This window comes from Schistocerca serialis, chromosome 7 (assembly GCF_023864345.2).
Source record: "Schistocerca serialis cubense isolate TAMUIC-IGC-003099 chromosome 7, iqSchSeri2.2, whole genome shotgun sequence".
In the NCBI taxonomy this organism is placed as follows: domain Eukaryota; kingdom Metazoa; phylum Arthropoda; class Insecta; order Orthoptera; family Acrididae; genus Schistocerca; species Schistocerca serialis.
Window position 1 is genome coordinate 176,051,837 of NC_064644.1, and position 17,166 is coordinate 176,069,002.

Below are 17,166 nucleotides of genomic sequence, written 5' to 3' on the forward strand. Positions count from 1 at the left end.
CAGCTCGGAATGGTCCTTGGGTCGATCGAGTCCAGTATTTATGCCTGGAAGGAGCTGGGCGTTCCCTAATCGGTCCGCGCCGAGTCGAGTGTTCCATCTGTGGTCCGCGCCCGCCAGACTCGGCTTCAACGGACCTCTCCAGTCACGGATGTTCCGACTGCCGTCAGCGCCCGTTTTGGCCGTCGTCAACGGTTGTGGTTGTCATCTGAGGTGTGTCAGACCCGATCTGAGATGTTGGGTACTCTATCTCCTGACTGTTACTATGATTTCCACTTCTGTTTCGTGCTGGGCGCTCTCTAATCGGTCCGCGCCGCCTCGTGTGTTCCGTCTGAGGTCCGAGCCCGCCAGACGCGGCTACATTGTCTCTCTCTGGTCGCCGGTGTCCTCCGCCGTCCGCGCCCGGCCTGGGCGTCTTCTGAAGTCGAGTTCATGATCTGGGGTGTGTCAGATCTGGTCTCTGATGTCCGACACCTTGTCTCATGGCTGTTCTCTCGGTCTCCACTTCTATTTCTTGTAGAATCCCGGAATGTCCTGCATTGAGTTTCCACAAGCTCAAGCGCTGAATTCCAGGCGATGGGCAGCCCTCTGTCACCAGTGGTGGCCAACCTATTTATGGAAAGGTTTGAAGAGGAGGCACTCTCTTCAGCCACATATAAACCCTAGTGCTTTTTTAGGTATGTGGATGATACCTTTGTCATCTGGCCCCATGGTAGAGAGAAATTAGATGAGTTCCTGCTACATCTGAACTCTTGCCATCCGAACATTCAGCTCACAATGGAGATGGAGAAGGATGGATTTCTTCCGTTCTTGGATGTTCTGGTGAAGAGAAAGGCAGAAGGCACATTTGGACACACTGTGTACTGCAAACCTACGCTCAATGACTTATACCTACAAGCCAGCGGTTGCCAGCATCCGGCACAGAAGAATGGAGTGCTGAAAACACTGGTCCACAGAGCACAAACTCTGTCAGTCTGGCCACAGAAATAGAACACTTACAATCAGTGTTCAGTGGCAATGGGTGCTCCTCCAGATATATCCAGAAGGCACTTCAACCTGCCAACCGGCCAAAGGATCCAGAAGAAGAACCATAAGAGGCAAAGAAGATGGCATACCTGCCATACGCCGGTCCTATCTCTGCCGAGATCAGCAGGATTCTCCATAAATATGACATCAAGAGCATATTTTGCCCACCCACCAAAATTGGGGCTATGCTGGGGAATGTAAAAGATGACCTGGGGCTACGCAAGCCAGGTATTTACAACATACCATGCCAGTGTGGGATGTCATACATTGGCCAGACAACCAGAACTGTGGACATCAGGTGTAAAGAACACCAGAGACATACCAGACTCAGGCAGGCAACTAAATCAGCCATAGCAGAGCATTGTCTGTAACTTGGTCATTCAATGGATTACAATGACACCAAGATTGTGACACAGACCTCAAGATTTTGAGACAGTGTCATTAAAGAAGCCATTGAGATTAAGGTCACAGACAATCTAATCAACCGTGACTCGGGATACCAAATCAGCACTGCCTCGAATCCAGCGCTTGAGCTTGTGAAAACTCAACGCAGGACACTCCGGGATTCTACAAGAAATAGAAGTGGAGACCGAGAGAACAGCCGTGAGACAAGGTGTCGGACATTAGAGACCAGATCTGACACACCCCAGATCACGAACTCGACTTCAGAAGATGGCCAGGCAGGGCGTGGACGGCGGAGGGAACACCGGCGACCAGAGAGGGACAATGTAGCCGCGTCTGGCGGGCGCGGACCTCTGACGGAACACACGACGCGACGCGGACCGATTAGGGATCGCCCAGCTCCTTCCAGGCATAAATACTGGGCTCGATCGAACCAAGGACCAGTCTCAGGTAGCACCTAAAGAAGACAGCGAGGCACGCTGTTGAAATATCGTGCGAGAACGATGCGAACATCCGGCTGGATTCCCGAATATCCAAGATGTCAAATGTCAAACTGCTTACCAATATCGTTTCTGAGCTCCTCACAGTGATACAGCGATGCTTTCCGATGTCTGGCCTGCCAGATGATCCTATTTTCTCCCACTATATACATTTCAGGGACTGATCCAGACATCTTCATCAGATATTTGAAGCGATGTGACTTGAGAAACCACTACTAGACCTTCAAAAGCAATGTTAAGTGTTGAGGTACCTGTGGACAATCCGAAAAGCGTGAAATTCCCGTCATTCGGACGTACTTCGGTGTAGCTGAGTACCGTTATCAAGTATTCGAGTACCACAACTGAGAACTATAGTAAAATCTCCCGTATGCAATTGCGGATCTGCACGTCCCGACAGTATTCACGAGGACCAGAACTGAAAATGGAATTATTACAAAAAGTTCCAGGCCATCTGATGTGTATTCGTTTCGTTGTCTTCCTGCTGTCAGTACTCGTGAATGATCTCATTTCTCGCTTCCGTTTCGTTTCTGCTGGACCTTTCTACGAGAATTTAGGCAATGAGTTTCACTTTTTATACAGAATAGAACGTTACGCTGAAAGTTGTTTTTCATAAAACTCTGCAGAATTATTTTAGGTGCATAACTTACAGTACGAAGAAACTTCGTAATCACAAGATTCGCGCAACTTTCGCAAGATGTTCCGAACTTCACGGGGCCTGGGATGCCGGCGTTGCTCGCAAATCCGAACATAATCTGAGTCTCAGAAAGATTTATATCCGCTATGAGTACCTAGCTCATGTTTTCCGGACCAGCCACTGACCCGACCGGGACTCCAAAGGTTCCTCCAAGGCATAACAGAAATTTTCCTGATCGTCAGAAGGCAAAATTAAGTTACCAGTATGTGATCTAGGCATCATCAATGAACAGAGGATTTTTATTTGTTGTGGAGGAGGCTTGCCTATGCTCTTGGGTAAAGAATAAGTAAATCGTTGTGTGTTATGGCTGTTGAAGTCAGGATGTACAATCTCTATGGTGGCAGATGAGCTGACGTTGATATGACAGGATGCAGTGCCATCCACCTCCCAGGACGTGGCTGCGGTGATATAGTGGCAGTTTTTAAACGGTGACCCATCATAGGAACCTTTCTTGTTGAATATGTCTCTCATTCCTTACCAAATGCAGTGGTACCGTTGGAGCTGCACCGTCGGCGAAGTATACAGGCGTCAGCAACAGGTCGCCAGGATGGCGAAGCATGGCATGTACCCACAGGCGACAGCGGCTGTTAGCAGGGGGCTGTGAACAGCGCAGCAGCATTGTCACAGAGAGGTGGCGGTGCTGCCAGCGGCCGACAGCGGTGGGCTGAAAGTGTCCACAGCCGCTGGCCTCCTTCTGCAGCTTGGTTCACGCTATGTAGAATCAAACACAGCCTCCAGCATGGGTGATTATGATGGCGTATGTCCACATGGGCTAAAGGACAGCGACAGTGTGCACTAATCAGCCAGAATATTATGAAATCCGACCTACTATCGATGTAAACTCGTACAGGCGATAGCAACTTCACCTGGAGAAAAGTGACTGCTAGTCAGACAGACGCAAGGTGCATGTACACTGAAGAGCCAAAGAAACTGGTACGCCTGCCTAATATCGTGTAGGGCCCCCGCGAACACGCAGAAGTGCCGCAACACGACTTGACATGGACTCGACTATAATGTCTGAAGTATTGCTGTAGGGAACTGACACCATGAATCCTGCAGGGCTGTCCATAAATCCGTAAGAGTACGAGGGGGTGGAGATCTCTTCTGAACAGCACTTTGCAAGGCATCACAGATATGCTCAATAACGTTCATGTCAGTATGGTGACCAGCGGAAGTGTTTAAACTCAGAAGAGTGTCCCTGAAGCCATTCTGTAGCAACTGTGGACGTCTGGTTCAAATGGTTCTGAACACTATGGGACTCAACTGCTGAGGTCATTAGTCCCCTAGAACTTAGAACTAGTTAAACCTAACTAACCTAAGGACATCACAAACATCCATGCCCGAGGCAGGAGTCGAACCTGCGACCGTAGCGGTCTTGCGGTTCCAGACTGCAGCGCCTTTAACCGCACGGCCACTTCGGCCGGCGGACGTCTGGGGTGTCACATTTCCCTGCTGGAGTTGTCCAAGTCTGTCGGAATGCACAATGGACCTGAATCTATGCAGGTGATGAGACAGCATACTTACGTATGTGTCACCTGTCAGTCTTATCTGGGCATATCTGGGGTCCCGACATCACTCCTCATGCACGCGCCCCATACCATTACAATGCCTCCACCAGCTTAAACAGTCCCCTGCTGACATGCAGGGTTCATGGATTCATGAGGTTGTCTCCATAGCCATACATATCCATCCGTCCGATACAATTTGAAAAGAGACTCGTCCGACCAGGCAACATATTTTTAGTCAGCAACAGTCCAATGTCGGTGTTGACAGGCCCAAGTGAGGCGTAAAGCTGTGTGTCATGCAGTCATCAAGGGTACACGAGTGGGTCTTCGATTCCTAAAGCCAGTATCGATGATGTTCCGTTGAATGTTTCGCACACAGACAGTGTTGTTGGCCCAGCACTGAAATCTGCAGCAATTTGAAGAAGGGTTGCACTTCTGTCAAGCTGAACGATTCTCTTCAGTCGTCGTTTTTGCCGTTCTTGATGTCGTAGATTTCTTGTTTTGTCGGATTCCTGATATTCATGGTAAACCCGTGAAATGGGCGTACGGGAAAGTCCCCACTTCATTGCCACCTCGGGGATGCTGTGTCCCATCGCTCGTGCGCTGACCATAACAATATGTTCAAGCTCACTTAAATCTTGATAACCTGCCATTGTAGCAACAGCAACCGAACTAACAACTGCGCCAGACACTTGTTGCTTATATAGGCGTTGCCGATCGCAGCATATTCTAGCTATTTACATATCTGTTTATTTAAATAAGCTTGCTTATACCAGATTCTTTGGCGCTTCAGTGCAGTATCAACGAGCGTGCTGTCTGTGTGTAGAATATGGAAGGCTTGTAATCTGTCTGTGGTTGACTGAAGGCGGATTGTAATGGCCCGGAGGCTTGGCATGAACATTTCCGAAACTGCACGACTTGTCGGATGTCCCAGGAGTGGTGTGGTCTTTGTCTTCAATACAGGTCGACAACAAGGTGAAACAACGTCTGTATGTCGCGAGATTTGGGCAGCCATCAGTCATTACAGACGTCGGACATCAGAGGGTGGTAAAACAGGGTAGGTGGCGAACTGTGGTGGAATTTTATGCTGGGCAGAGTGCAAGCGTGTCTGAACACACAGTGCAACAAACACTCCTAACGATGAGCCTCCGCAGCCGATGACCCATACATGTGCCAGTGTTAACACCACGACAAGGGCCCTGGATGTTGGAGCAGAGGCAGAGTGCTGCATGGTCTGATGAATCCCGATACCTTTTTCATCATACCAGTGGGAGGGGGCGAATCCATCGTCTTCCAGGGGAACAGCCCCTTTGCATCTGTACTGCAGGACGGTGACAAGATGGCGGAGCTCCATTATTCTCTGGTGAACATTCACGTAGGCATGCATGGGTACAGTGGAGCTCGTGCAGGGCACCATGGCGGTTAAGGAGTATATTAAACTGGTTGCAGACCACGTACACCACTTCATGACGGTCATATTTCCCAACGGTAGTGGCATTTTGCAACAAGATAATGCTCTATGTCAAGGCCAGGAGTGTGATGAAGTGGTTCGAGGAACACAATGGCAAGTTACAGTTGATGTACTGGCCCCCTAACTCGCCAGATCTGAACCCAATCAAACATATCTGTGATGTGATTGAACGTGGCGTCAGAGCTCGTAGCTCCACTCCGCAGAATCTACGGGACTTAGGTGACTTGTGTGTGTAGATATGGTCCAACTCTCTCTAGCGACCTATGAAGGCGTCATTTCTTCCATGCCATGATGTGTTGCCGCTATTATCCGCGACAAAGGTGGACATACCGGCTGTTAGGTAGGTCGTCACATTCTTCTGGCTGATCAGTGTATATCTGCCCCGAGTGAGGGGCAGTGACTGTGTGACTGCTCAGACAGTGGTGGCCTCCCACCACAGAGGCGGCTGTCAGCAGATGCTAGTCACCCAGTGGATAACCTGATGGTGTGAAGGTACCAAGTCGACAGCAGTCAGACAATGCTAAGGCAGTGGCCTGCAGCAAATGGTGACGAAGACTGGCGCTAGCAGCTTGGTGGTTTATTTCAGACAGCAGACATGGACTTCGTCTCGGGACTAGTGGCTGGTGTTGACTGCTAACTGAGGATGCGAAGCACAGCTGAGAGTGAGAGTCTAAATTAGTTGGCGTATGTATACCAGCCAGACTGGCTAGTTTTTCTCACATGGTAGCACAACTGGCATCTAAGTCACTATAGGCAGAGCTGCAGGATGTTATCACTAGAAAATAAAGATATCATTTGCCCTGGCTTTCCTGCCTTGTCAGCTCCTCCAGAAGCCTTCTCAGCGCTTTATTGTGCCAAAACTCTGACATTAAAAAGCACTGGGCACCGTCTTCTGCAATGTCAGTGCAGTGGATATGTCTTCTTGGATACTGAATACATGTTCTTGTGCCATGGCAGTTAGTTACCGAGCTGACTTGTAATACCCTCTGTTGTGGGACATTTTTCTCCAAACTGCATCGTAACCTTCTATATAATTTCGACAGGGAGATCTCATCTATTTAAATGATTAACTCTGTATAGGTCACGAGGTTCCGATCTCTTAGTATATCTGGGGTATACTAAATGTTCAACCAGCACCTCACACCTTCTTTTGTCATCCTGCTGTATAGACGCAGAAGCTGTGCACCTCGCCAGATGAAAGCTTTCCACAACACTCCTCTCCCCTTCAGTAACTCCAGTTCACCAGACTGTGACCTATTTACATTTCTGAAAAAATCTTAGCAAGGTGTTCCACAGTATGTTTGTAATCTGCTCCCTTATTTTTACTCTGACTCAGTGGAAAGAACATTGTTTCTTGGCTGCATATTGAATGAAGAACTACCTTGTAATATTGACCCAGTCTGCTGCTAACTGAGGCACTGGGAGCTCAAGTTGTCAGGTGATTTTCCGCCTATAGTAGGTACAGGCTACACAAAGTAGAGTTAGATCCACAATGGTACCAGAAACCGAAACACTGATTGCATGACTTTACTGCATTTCTCATGATGGGATTTCTGTACACGCAGTAGCATCTATTCTGTGGGAATACATCATTTTTGCGTAGCTGTAACTTTATCCAGTGACCACTGCCATTTCTGGTCAAAACCGATGACTCATCATCCGTCTACATATACATCTACATTATTATTCTGCAGTACGTAATTAAATGCCTGGCACAGGGTTCATGAAACCATCTTCAAACTATTCCCCTGCCGTTCAACTTCCGAACAACATGTGAGAAATATGAACACTTCAATTTTCCCGTGTGAGCTCTTATTTCTCTTATTTTATTGTGATGATCATTTTCTCGTACGTAGGTAGGCGCCAACAAAATATTTTTGTATTTGGAGGAGAAAATTGGTAATTTAAATTTCACAAGTGAGTCTGCCACAAAGAAAAACACCTTTGTTTTAATTATTGCCACCTCAATTGGCTTATCATATCAGTGGCACTCTCTCCCCAATTACCCGATGATACAATAGAAGCTGCCCTTCTTTCATCTTTTTCAATGTTCTCCGTCAATCCTATGTGATGTGAACCCCAACCACATAGCAGTACTCCAGAAGACGACGTACAAGTGTAGTGTAGGCAGTCTCATTAGCAGGAACAGCAGAGAGCCTATAACACTTCCTTGGGGGACGCCAATATCACTTCTGTTTTACTCGGTGACTTTCCATCAATTACTATGAACTGCGACCCTTCTGACAGGAAATTACGAATCCAGTCACACAACTGAAACGATACTCCATTGGCACACAATTTAATTAGAAGTCTACTCTGTGGAATGGTGTAAAAAGCCTACTGGAAATCTAAAAATATGGTATCGATTTGACATCCGTTATCATAGCACTCATTACTTCGAGGGAATAAAAAGTTAGTTGTCCTGCAGAAGAGAGATATTTTCTTAATCCGTTTGTCAATAAATCATGTTCTTTAAGGTAATCGATGATATTCAAACAAAGTATATGAATGCTCGGAAATTCTACTGCAAATGGACGTTAGTGATATGAGTCTGTAATTCAGATTATCACTACTATTTCCTTTTCCTTTCTTGAGTACTGGTGTGACCTGTGCAACTTTCCAGTATTAGGTATGGACCTTTTGACTAGCGAGCAGTTGTGTATGATTACAAGTCATGGAGGTATTGTATCAGCATACTCTGTCAGTTGTTCTTCATTTGGAGTCTGGAATATTTACTTCACCATCTTTGGTAAGGAATTTCGGAAAACTGTGTTTAGTAATTCAGCTTTAGTGACACTGTCATCAGTAACATTGCCATTGCTATAGTATAGTGACGCTATTGATTGTGTCTTGCCACTAGTGTTCGAGAGAGTGTTTCGTTGTGGAAACTATTAAAAACATCTCGCATTGAAGTTCGCGCTAAATTTCGTGCTTCTGTAGAACGTTGCCAATCTTGGGATGTTGTGTTGTTCTAAATTTGGCGTGTTGTTTTTGGATCTCCTGCAATAGTGTTCTGATCAGTTTCCTGTACCGTGGGGGATCAGTACCATCGCTTAGGAATTGATCTGGTACATATCTCTCAATTGCCATCAATGTTATTTCCGTGAATTTAAACCACATCGGGTCAACGCTTATGTAGTCAGATTGGAAGATGTGGAGGTTGTCTCTTAGGATGTCATGAAGTGAATTTTTATTCGCTTTTTTAAACAGACATATTTTTGTCTTTATTTTTGGTAGATTTGGATGTTGTCGTTTTCAGTCTTGCTACATGGAACTTGTGCTCACTAACTCCTGTATGCGCCATGACGCTCCCTACATGCCCAGGATTATTTGTTGCTGGGAGGTCTATTATGTTTTCGCAAACATTTACACTTCGACTGGGTTCCTGAACCAATTGTTCATAATAATTTCTGAGAAAGCATTCGGTACGATTTCTGACGACCTTTTATGCCTAATACCGACTTTAAAAATGAATTTCTGCCAACATATCGAGGATCGATTGAAGTCACAACCAGCTACAATTGTATGAGATTTGAAATACGACTCAAGTGTTTTTGAACTGTTCACAGTTGAGTCAGTGGGGGGTTGGTAAAAGGAACAACTTATTAATTTATTTTGACTGTCTATACAATCTCTACTCATACAAACTCACGGGAAGTATCTACATCAGTTTCACCACAAGGAAAGTACTTCTGACAGCAGTAAATATTCCACCACTAACTGTGTTTAATCTATCCTTTCTGAACACGGCAAAGCCCTTTGTGAAAATTTCAGCTGAATTTAAATCCAGCTTTGGCCAGCTTTCTGTACCTGTAACGATCTGAACTTCAGTGCTCTCTATTAGTGCTTGGAGCTCTGGTTCTTTCTCAACACAGCTACGACAATTTATAACTGCAATACCGATTGTTGCTAGGTCAACCCTCGTCGTGTCTTTGCCTTGCACCCTTTCTGACTGATGCCCTTTCTGTAGTTTCCTGAGACCACCTAACCGAGGAAAACGCCCAGTCCCCTCAACACAGCCCCTGATACCCGTGGAGCTGCTTCCTTATCAGCTTCATTACTTTATTATCATCAAGATCTTGAATCATCGCGTTACTGCCCTGCGAAGGCCACCCTCCGCCCTGGTGCCACCCACTCCCTGCGCATCTGCCCCCCCCCCCCCCACCCCAAGCACCAGCCCCCCTCCCCCCCTTCTCTTGCTGTCAACCAACTGCATACAAGTTCAGCTCCCGTCCTTCCAGCAACGTTTTATGTAATAATTTGATTTGTGAGTGCGCCATCATTTGCTGTCCAGCATGGAGCGCCACCAGCCGCAGCAATGAAGTAATTTATCAATCTGTCCTTAATTATTATCATTATTATCTGTGTATGTCGTTATAAAAGGGCTTTCTTGCTAAAATTGTTACAGATGAGGATATAGAACGTTTCAAATGTCACAGCTGCAGCCACTTTCCACTGACTGTCCTTCTGACCTAGCATCGATTAATTATCTATGCATTACCACAGCTGCAACAACGGCAGGAATGAGCCTCTGATCCACTGATGGATGTGGACACTTAGAGTTTCTCACCTGACCCACAGCAGCAGCAGTCACCGTCCATAGAATGTCTCCCCAACCTTTCAGATCCCGTGTCGTTCGACTATGACATAGCACAGCCACAACATCAGAGTCCCACAAGAGTACCACTATTCACCAACACATACAGTGTAACTGCCGGTGGTTCTAAATGCTTGACTATGGTAGGTATATGTCACCTGTGTGCTTTGGTAGTTTAGTTTTTGAATCTCTGCATTTTAACCTAATTTATTAGACACAGTTCTTGCTTTTTCGTGGATTTCTACAGCAGAGTTGCATTGCATGTGTCGATAGTCGTTTACCTGTGTGTGCAATGTAGCTTTCCACGTTCTTTAGTATCGATAGGGACTGTGACTGCTGTGTGCAGATGTGAGCCGAGTTGATGACTCTTCGCTCCCAGCTCTCGGCACCGTGACAGAAAGGCGATGTGAAGGTGCCACACCGAAGTTCTTGAAATGTAAGCGCCTATTCAGCACCGCCCAAGCACATCGTATCTACGACAGAATGGAACGAGCTTTCCTTCGTGAGCGAACTCATACAACACGGAGAGACTTGGCAAGAACGGATCAGGAACTTTTGGACATCTTCTATCAACTAAGTAGCAGAATGCATCGAGACGACTGGGACAAGATCGACAGCATCACTCACAGGAGCATGCAGAACGAACTCGAGCGCTGCACCGAGCGGCAGAAGAAAAAGTTTGAAAGATGCCGGAAGCAGGTCGACAAGGCGATTCCCGACGTGTCACACACAGTGGTAACCTCACTGAACGACAATTGACCAAAGAGGAAGTGTCTGTTCTTCGAAAAGGAGGGAATTTCGCTATCATCCCGAGAACTATACCTATGCAGGACATCATTGCCAACACCGAAGCGGCCATTCGGACCCTTCCTTGTGAAAGGGCAGAGGAAATACGCACTGAAACAGCTAGGATACTGCACCGAGCAAAACCACCAGCTTGCAACCTGAAGAAAGAAGAGCTACAAGCCATTAAGAATCTCAACGCCGACAAGAGTATATTGGCACTGCCTGCCGATAAGGGGAATGCGACCGTCGTAATGAAGACCGAAGATTATGAGCAAAAGATCTGAGACCTACTAGATCCGACGAAATACCGAAAACTAAGCATAGATCCGACGCAGCGTATCACACGGAATACGAATCGATTAATCAAGGAGTCTTCTCTGCCGCCGGACATACAGAGAAACCTGCGCAATACAGAAGCCCTACTACTTCGGCTGTATTGATTACCCAAGATCCATAAGAACAACGTTCCACTAAGACCGACTGTCAGCGCTCCTGGCTCACCGACGTATAAACTGGCTAAACACTTGGCCTCTCTGCTCCAGCCACACGTTAGGAAGAACGACACATACATAAAGGACTCAGGACATTTCACTGAGGAGCTGAAGAAACTAAAACTTGCACCAAACGACATGCTGGTCACCTTCGATGTTGTTCCTTTGCTTACGAAAGTGCCACTCAGTGAGCCTCTGGAGCACATCGGTTCCATTTTCCCGCAAGACATCACAAAGCTCTTCCATGCATTTCTCACCACGAGCTATTTCACGTGGAATGGCGATTTCTACGGACAGCTGGAAGGCGGCGCCATGGGTGGTCCTCTCAGTCCGGTCGTGGCCAACTTCTTCATGGAATAATTCGAAGCACAGGCACTGGACTTGGCGACTTGCAAACCTAAAGTGTGGTACAGGCACGTTGATCACACTTTCGTTGCGTGGAGCCATGGTGAAGAACAGCTCGGTGACTTCCTAAGACACATGAACAGCCTCCATGCCAACATCAAATTTACCATGGAAGTAGAAAAGGACAAAAAACTGCCATTTCTAGATGTGCTGGTCACAAGGGATGGTGAAAACCTGGGACACAGCGTGTATCGAAAACCGACACGCACGGACCGGTACCTGCACAAACTATCAAACCACCACCCGAGCCAAAAAAGAGGCATGATTAATACGCTCGTAACGCGAGCAGGACGAATATGTGAGCCGTAGCACGTCAGATGCGAAATGCAACACCTGGAAAGTGTTCTGAGGAGCAATGGGTACTCCACAAGTTATATTAGAAGTGTAACAGAGCCAAACACTCAGCGAAGGAAGGAATCAGAAAATAGATGTCTCGTACGGCCTTTCTGCCATACATTCCCAGAGTGATGGACAGAATCGGCCGTATATTGCGCAAACACGGCGTAAAGACGAATTTCAAACCGACAGGGAAGATCAAAGAGTGTCTTAGATCGGCAAAGGAGAAAAGGGACCCATTTGCAATGTCGGGAGTATATCGTATACCATGCACATGCGGAAAAGTTAATGTCGGAATGACTGGACGATCAATCAACACCAGGATCAAAGAACATAAGCGACATTGCAAGGTGGGGCAGGTGGAGAAATCGGCCGTGGCAGAGCAAGCACTGAGTGAGACTGACCACGTAATAAAATTCGCCGACACGGAAGTTCTGGCTATAGAGAAGCATTATCACACGCGCTTGTTCAGAGAAGCTGTAGAAATACAAAAATACGCGAACAGTTTCAACAAGAAAGAGGAAAGCCTTAAGGTAAACTTACCCTGGCTTCCTGTACTGCAGCGAACGACCGTCGCAGGTAGCAAGAGGAGAACCGCACCGGAAATGACCTTGGAGAAGCCCTCGGACGTTGGCGCGCCAGGTACATGTAGTCTGCGGCCGCGAGCTCGGTTCCAGTTCACCACCGGCAATGGAGGGTGAAGCTTTGACAATGCCAGCCACTTGTGCTGGTGCAACGTCAGTAAAATCATTAGATGGACGTCAGCCGAAGAACCCGATACAGAAACCAATAGGCAGTTTGTCATTATGAGTTACCTCAAAGAGAATGGTTTATTGACACACAGCCAACACGGATTTAGAAAACATCGTTCTTGTGAAACACAACTAGCTCTTTACTCACACGAAGTGATGTATGCTATTCAGAAGTGATTTCAAATTGATTCCGTATTTCTAAATTTCCAGAAGGCTTCTGACACAGTACCTCATGAGTGGCTTGTAATCAGATTGTGTGCTTATGGGATATCGTCTCAGTTACTCGACTAGATTCGTGGTTTCCTGTCAGCGAGCTCACAGTTCTTAATAACTGACGGAAAGTCATCGAGTAAAACAGAAGTGATTTCTGGTGTTCCTCAACGTACTGTTATAGGCTCCCTGCTGTTCCTTATCAATATAAACTGTTTAGGAGATATTCTGAGCAATCGTCTTAGGTTTTTTGCAGATAATGATGTCGTTTATCGTCTGTTATAGTCATTAGAAGATCAAAACCAATTGCAAAGCGATTTAGATAAGATATCTGTATGGTACAAAAATTGGTAATTGATCCTAAATAATGAAAAGTGTGAGGTGTTCCATATGAGTGCTAAAAAGTATCCGTTAAACTTAGGTTTCACGATAAATCAATCAAAACTGAAGGCCGTTAATTCAACTAAATACCTAGGAATTACAATTACGAACAACTTAAATTGGAAAGAATACATATAAAATGTTGTGGGGAAGGCGATCGAAAGACTGCGACTTATTGGCAGAACACTTGGAAGATGCAACACATCTACAAGAGATACTGCGTGCACTGCGCTTGTCCGTCCTCTTTTGGAGTACTGCTGCACGGTGTGGGATCCTTACAAGATTATCGAGAAATGCGGGAGAGAGTGTCACGAACGTGATCCAGGATTTTGGGTGGGCATCATTAAAACAAAGGCATTTCTCGTTGCGTCGGGATCGTTTCACGAAATTTCAGTCACCTACTTTCTCTTCCGAATGCGAAATTATTTTTTTGACGCCGACCTACATAGAGAGAAACGACCATCATGACAAAATAAGGGAAATCAGAGCGCGCACGGAAAGATTTAGGTGTTCCTTTTTTCCGCCCACTGTTCGAAAGAGGAATAGTAGAAAATTAATGCGAAGGTGGTTAGATGGACACTCTGCCGGGCACTTAAGTGTGATTTGCAGTGTGTCCATGTACGAGGGTCACTCCAAAAGAAATGCACACTTTTTTTTAAATCCATCTTTTATTCTACATGTTTGAAAGTGTGTAGATACATCCTTTAAGAACAATATTTTCATTTCTCCACACAATTTCCATCGCTCTCAACTGCCTTACGCCATCTTGGCACCAGCGCCTGTATACCCGCACGGTAAAATTATGGACCAACCCGTTGGAGCCACTGTTTGGCAGCGTGCACAAGGGAGTTATCATCTTCAACCTTGCTCCACGAAGAGAGTCTTTCAGTTTCCCAAAGAGATGATAGTCACATGGAACCAGATCAGGACTGTAAGACGGGTTTTTCAGTGTTGTCCATCCGAGTTTTGTGATCGCTTCCATGGTTTTTTGACTGATATGTGGCCGTGCATTGTCGTGCAACAGCAAAACATCCTGTTTTTGCCGATGTGGTCGAACACGACTCAGTCGAGCTTGAAGTTTCTTCAGTGTCGTCACATATGCATCAGAATTTATGGTGGTTCCACGTGTCATGATGTCCACAATCAAGAGTCCTTCTGAATCGAAGAACACCGTAGTCATAACTTTTCCAGCAGAAGGTGTGGTTTTGAATTTTTTTTTCTTGGGCGAATTTGTATGATGCCACTCCATTGATTGCCTCTTCGTCTCTGATGAAAAATGATGGAGCCATGTTTCATCACCTGCCACAATTATTAGAAGAAATTCATCTCCACCATTCTCGTATTGTTCCAAAAGTTCGCTGCATACCGTTTTTCTTGTTTCTTTGTGAGCCACTGTCAACATCCTGGGAACCCACCTGGTACAAACCATTTTTAACGCCAACAATTTCAGTATTCTTCAAACACTTTCTTCCCCTATACCAACGTAGCGTAACAATTCGTTCACTGTGATGCGTCTGTCAGCAGTCACCAATTCGTTAACTCTCTGCACATTGTCTGGAATGTGTGCAGTGCGTGGCCTGCCGCTGCGAGGGTAATACTCAATACTGCCGTGCCCGCTTTCATCACGTAACCTGCTTGCCCACTGACTAACTGTACTGTGATCGACAGCAGCATCTCCATACACCTTTTTCAACCTCTTGTGGATGTTTCCCACTGTCTCGTTTTCACAGCACGGGAATTCTATGACAGCACGTTGCTTCTGACGAACGTCAAGTGTAGCAGCCATCTGGAAGACATGCAGTGACGGCGCCACTCACGGGAACAGGTTGAACTAAGTTTGAAAACACGCGGGAAGGATGTATCTACACACTGTAAAACTTTCACACGTGCAGAATGAAAATTGTATTTTTACAAAAATAGTGTGCATTTCTTTTGGAGTAACCCTAATAGATGTAGATGCAAATGTATGGCGAAGGAAACTTAGAACAAACTCATGGAACACAAACTTTTATCTAAAACATGCAAATATTGTTAAACTTAAAGACCTGTATTACGCATTACCAGTTGCAACAGACAGATTGTGCCACTGACGCCCATACTTACGAGGGGTGTACTATGAAGTGTTTCTGCAACATCAGTGTAACTATAGTGCAAGTGGAACAACGCGTCAGTGTTCACTTGTTAAATTGATATTGAAGGTCCAGCGATATGAGCTTGAAGGTCCTAAGAAAGACCTCTTCAGGTATATTTCCTCCATCGATTCTGATTGAGAGATCATTAGGACAGTTCGGTCTCATCTAACAGTTTTTTCTCTCTTAGCGCCATCCAGCTAATACGTGCAGGGTAGCAGAGGGGTACGACCAGCGCACGTGAGCAGCAGTGGTCCCTCAGCTCAGTCAAGCAATGTGCCTCACCACAAGGCGTATACACACTGGATACCGGCACTTAGTGATATTCCACCAACACCCATAAGAAGATCACAGTCATTGCTGAACACGTGGACAAGAATAACAAGCAAACAAGAATAACCAATTCAGCGTCTGCCGCCGTTAGCTGAGTGGTCAGCGCGGCGGAATGCCACGCCAAGGGGCCCGGGCTCGATTCCCGACCGGGGCAGGAGATTTCCTCCGCTCAGGGATTGGGTGTTGTGTCCTCATCATCATTTCATCCCCATCTCCGACGCGCAAGTCGCTTAATGTGGCGTCGAATGCAATAGGTACTTCCCCTGAGCGGACGAACTTGCCCGAATGGGGGACTCCCGGCCCACAATGCCATACGCTCATTTCCATTACCAACTCAGTCAGAAATTTCATCACGCGAACCCCCGCAACTGACGTCTAAGAAACCGTCGTGGCGTGCAAAAATCAGCCTGCAGGACATAAACTTCGGCATCTAAAACGTCAGGACCGATCATTGGCAGGGACAATCTCCTGTAAGGCAACACTTAATGAAAACTACCTGCGAGCGACCAGCAGGTTTTCATCTACCCTGACAACACCGATGAACACTGAATCTCATCAGAACTGACCCAGGCAGATGTGGAACATTGCTACACGACAGAAGTCTTCCTCTGAATGTGACTGCGATGAAGGGCAGCGAACCGTACATCATTTAACATTTGAATGTTCCCTCAGAGCATTCGAAGTTACAGTGGAAGACCTTCACAGTTTGTCTACTGAAGCTTCTGATTCGATTTCAAACCTGGACTAAGAGCTGAAATCCATTACCCATTACTCATGCGAAATCTATGCATTTGTTGTAAACAATTGTCTACATTTCTCTGTCAGCGTAAGATAAATAAAAAGATGGACACACTGCAAATCACACTTAAGTGCCTGGCAGAGAGTCCATCGAACCACCTTCGCAATAATTTTCTACTATTCCTCTTTCGAACAGCGGGCAGAAAAACTAACACCTAAATCTTTCCGTGCGAGCTCTGATTTCCCTTATTTTGTTATGATGGTCGTTTCTCTCTATGTAGGTCGGCGTCAACAAGTTTTTACTGAAGAATAAAAGAGATATCTGTTGCAAAGTGTCATCTGTCGCTTCTTGTGGAATGGCTCGAAGTGCTGTGATCATGTACTGTTGACTTTCTGCAACATTACAGTACATG

At 46.2% G+C, this 17,166-nt stretch overlaps 1 protein-coding gene across 1 annotated transcript in view; it reads left to right on the forward strand.

Moving 5' to 3' along the window:
* Nucleotides 1–17,166, forward strand: part of LOC126412212 (nose resistant to fluoxetine protein 6-like) — a 552,579-nt gene that overhangs the window by 375,237 nt on the left and 160,176 nt on the right. The window lies entirely within an intron of this gene.